This window comes from Patiria miniata, unplaced genomic scaffold, assembly GCF_015706575.1.
Source record: "Patiria miniata isolate m_02_andy unplaced genomic scaffold, ASM1570657v1 HiC_scaffold_10, whole genome shotgun sequence".
NCBI lineage: Eukaryota > Metazoa > Echinodermata > Asteroidea > Valvatida > Asterinidae > Patiria > Patiria miniata.
The window spans coordinates 10,693,557-10,698,066 of NW_024037048.1; the positions used below are offsets into that span (position 1 = coordinate 10,693,557).

The window sequence follows — 4,510 nt, forward strand, 5'->3', positions numbered from 1 at the left end:
TACCCTTTGCAAGTTTTTTTCTCATAAAAACTCAGTAGACCGATAAATCCTAGCCTAGCCCCAAACTTGCCAAAACATAAAGATCTGTTAGTCTTTTATATTTGCCATTCCCTGTAACAAACAAGTAACACTGCAAATATATCAAGAGCTACATCGTTTAGGCCTATGTGAATATTTTTATGAACAGAAATTCACCCGCTTCCAGTGGAACCATTTTGTTTTAACTTGAACCAAAAAACACCCTTTCGGGTTTTATAAGTTTAAGTATATACTTCAGTATATTTCAACACAGTGCATCCAGAATCCAACATTTTCAGCAACAGTATATTCTAAACAAAAAGTGAAATAAATTGTCTTTATAATCTCAAAAAAAAAAACGTTTGCTAAAAAAGTCATATGAAAGTGGCTAGGAATCGCCTCATATTGCACAACAGAGCATCCATATTCCAAAACTTTCAGGGGCCCTTTAAGCCTCGCCGTAAGGGCTTTGCGCTCCGCGTTCACATTATTTTTTCCGTCCTTCAGAAATTCCAGCACCCCTTGGCAAAAGTTTGTTCCAGCGGGCTTGAAAATAAGGTTCAATAGTCCGAAGGTTCGATAGTCCGAATTGACAATAAGGTTCGATAGTCCGAAAAGACTCTACGATGGTCCGATGGTCCGAATCGACAGTAAGGTCCGTTAGTCCGAATCAACAGTACTAAGGTCCGATAGTCCGAAGAGTCATACTGACGAACCGTATTGCCCATTGGGACAATCGAACCTTATTCTCAATTCGGACTATCGGACCTTTTTCTCAATTCGGACTATCGAACCCTATCGTCTATTCGGACTATCGAACCTTCGAATTATCGAACCTTCGGACTATTGAACCTTCGGACTAACGAACCTTTGGACTAATGACCCTTCGGACTAGAGAACCTTCGTACTATCGGGCTGTAACCATTACAAACACAATACCAGTGCAGCAAGTCATGTCCTGCAGTTTGTAAAGGTTTTGAACTATAAAGAACGGGTCTGTAATGCTGAATCCCCACAAGGATTTAGATATTTAACATCATATTGCAATCACTCTCTTGGATATATTAAAGTATCCTTCGTTGTCTCTGTTGGATATCTGCTTTAATAGCCGCTACGACTCCAACAGCAGCATTGGCTGCTTTAGGAAAACTCTAACTTTCCCTCTCAAACTCTCGAGTACTTCATCGTTTTATACCTCTATGAAATCACAACACAAAAGAAGGTCTTTATCTGAAGGGAAGACTTTGACTCACTTGACATACAATTCCAACATTGCAACTGTACATGTTGACAATAATTACCTCGCAATAATAACTGAATTCACATGGCCGAGTGCATGAGATAACACGTAAATACTTCAATTAAAGTGCGGCTAACTCACTGAGCCAATAAGACCCGGTATATGAAATAAGGGCCTTGGCTGGCCAGGATCGATTCTTATATGACATAAGATGTGTATTGAACGGTCTTTACCCTATTTTGGCAGCATATCAGAAAGAATATCTGGTGTAATTGGATCTTTCTTTGGCTTAACCAGTGTTCTTGTCAGACCTTTAGCGCGGTGTATGACACCAGAGGGTCTTTGGTTGTATCATGGTCCCCAACTAGCCATGAGATGAACCCATGACGTGGCAGCTAGAGAGTTTGTGACTGTAGGTGCATGGTGATGTTACAGAGTTCCAAAATGGATCAGGTATAAGGCTACCATGTAAGGATCTGCGGGTAGGGATGATATTCCGTGCAACTCTGCCCATTGTCGCCATCTCGTGAAGGATGATCTGTACTGCGAGACTGTTGATGGGGCTTGTGACTCGAGTAGCATGGAAGGCAGTTGACTGGCGAGACTATATCCAGCTCTTGACTTTTGGCTGATTGAGGAATCCGCTGCCTCCAATTATCGCTGTTGAAGATGAGCTTCCAAAAAGGAAAATAACAATGATTGTTACTTTAACGAGATTAAAATCATGCGTCAACTTATTAAACACTTTCTTTATTAAGGGCATTTAATTAAAAGCGCATTTCCCACTGCCTATTGCTACAACTATTATCTGAATACAAAAGAACAGCTTATTTGCCAAATCTGAATCATCATCCGCTGGGGATATCAATTGTAACGTTTACAATACCAAACATCCGCTGAGGATATCACCATATTTTGGTGTAAGTCTGCTGAGACTGTCTTGTTGGCGTTCTGAACGCATCTCGTTTTATACTTCTGTCAAAAACGACTCTGACCCTAACTTTATTGCCACGTAAACCACTAAACTCTAGTGTGGTGATACTCGTGGCTTTCATGTTAAACCAATGGGGTTATAGCCAAGATTAGGCCAAGCAATAAACTAGGCTGACCATGCATGTTTCCATAGAAGGGTTAACTTGAGGCCAATTTCACTGCATTCGATTCTCTCCGAGTCGAGCTTCTAGTCATCTCGCTATCTGACCGATGCCCAAATGTTCTATTGAATCCCTTTTGTACTGCCAGTGCGTCCAGCATCGGTGGAACAGTTTTGAAAGTGAAGGAAATTTGACTCTGAACAAGACTAGTGAACTTTGTTGAGAAACAGATGTAAATACATCAGTGAAACGGGATTCTAAATACCTTTGGACTTACGAATCTCAAGTCAAGCCTACTAGAACTAAATATTCTCTCTGGTTTTGAAGGAACTGGCAAACTCAATCTTCGTCTAAAAGACATTTTGTATTTCTACACTTCTCCACCTTCGCACTAGACAAAAACACTTTGCTAAACCAAATACATTCTCCGCTTAAGTTGAGCATGTGCTCTCCGACTTTCTGAAAGCAATTCTTATAAGATGAAATAAGATGGCAAATCTCTAAACCATCGTTAAGCAAGTCATCTATACATGACATGTATGCATAATTCTGCATTTCTCACCTTCTGAACCAACTTCCTCACCACTTCAACCCCGTTTTGCGCATTTTTGAACCAACCACTTTTGGTTTGAGCACTGTGCTCTCTAGTCTATGGCTTTCTGAAGGAAACTGGAGTGTCCCAAGCTGTCTTATAAGACAACTATCCCTTTTTTCAGCGGTCGTACTATTTTGGTACAATTTAAAGACACATATGATGGTAGGAATTGGAACAAATTGGAAAAAACAATTTCTGTGAAACCCAGGAAAACTTGATTGGTCAAACGCTCACAAGGTGATATTTAAGATTTTCAGATCAAACTTCAACGTCAATCATTACGTTGTCAAGGAACAAAGAAATATGGGCGTATCACCAAATTTGACTGATTGATGCCAGGGCTATCTACTCCCTTTTCGGACGACATTCACCAGTTGTCACTGAATTGAAACTTACAAAGGATTAATGATAAACGGCTTTATTATGGGATTCCAACAAATTGTATATGGCAGAACATCGATTTAATCTAGGGCCTATATTTCGCCTCAAACAAGTAGAGTGTGAGTTTTCTGAAATTGACCATTTTCTGGGACTGGTTACATTTTATAACAAAAGAACTAGTGTAAAAGTCCCCACAATTCACAGTGGGAAAGTAAATCGCCAGAACCCTCTTCGTTCGGAACCAGAATTCTCTCCGTTCTCAAAAAAATCTTCTGTGAATTTCAACATCTGCAACTACATTTTTGCAAATTAAAAAGATTGTAATTTAACTTGGCTTCGTAAACTGGCTTTCTGCCTTCCGATCTTCGGTCCCTCTGCTATTGACAACTGTCTTGTCTTGATTGATACCGATGTAGGGGCGAGCTCTGTTGTCAGTATAGCCTTGAATGTAATGTAGCTTCTTAAAATGAGACGTCTAATTGACTTTTGGAGAGCAAAACTGCCGTCTCTCCCATTTGCTGATATAACGCAATGGAAGTACAGCGCCACAAAAATTGTGTGTGGTCGTTGCTGCTCGCATGCGTGAATTGAAGTGATCTACCTTCAATCCAACCACGCACACATTCCTGTGCCACTCCTTATTCAAATTACCCGCCCTTAACCACTCTACCGTGTCTCATTTACATATCAATGATAAAGCAGATTTATTCTAATTCGTCCCGGTACTCAACCGAACAATCAATATTTAGTTTGGGACGTGAAAAAGACAAACAATTATCCATGATGCACAAGCACAAGCGTATTTCTCGATTAAATGCACCATCCTTGTCGTTGATGGACCGTCTATCCTATTGAAGTATCCATCAGACATCATCTTCTGTGTGACACGAGCAGAGCATCTCTGAAGGTCCACTGTGTGAGTAGTTTATCCTTTCTTGTTTCCACAAAGCTGGATTGCATGCGACTGAGATCGTGCAAATAAATAATCTTTAAAAAAGCTTCATCTGTAGTCTTGTTTATTAATGAAGTGATTTCAGTACTGCGGTGTCACAGTATGATGAAGGGAGTTCGATCCCAAACTAAATTAGGATAAGTGTGTTGGAACTTGGAGGCTATCTAGATGAATTACATAGCATCACCAGATTATATCTTCAACAATTAATGAAGAATTTATTCAATCAT

General features: G+C 40.0%; 1 long non-coding RNA gene across 1 annotated transcript; it reads right to left on the reverse strand.

Annotated features, from left to right (window-relative positions):
• Positions 1-1,537: 1,537 nt before the first annotated feature.
• On the reverse strand, positions 1,538-3,050 carry LOC119737829. Its single transcript, XR_005272409.1, has 2 exons — positions 2,915-3,050; positions 1,538-1,932 (listed from the first exon to the last, which is right to left on the reverse strand). It is a non-coding gene; the product is annotated as an uncharacterized LOC119737829 (long non-coding RNA).
• Between the last annotated feature and the right edge of the window lie 1,460 nt (positions 3,051-4,510).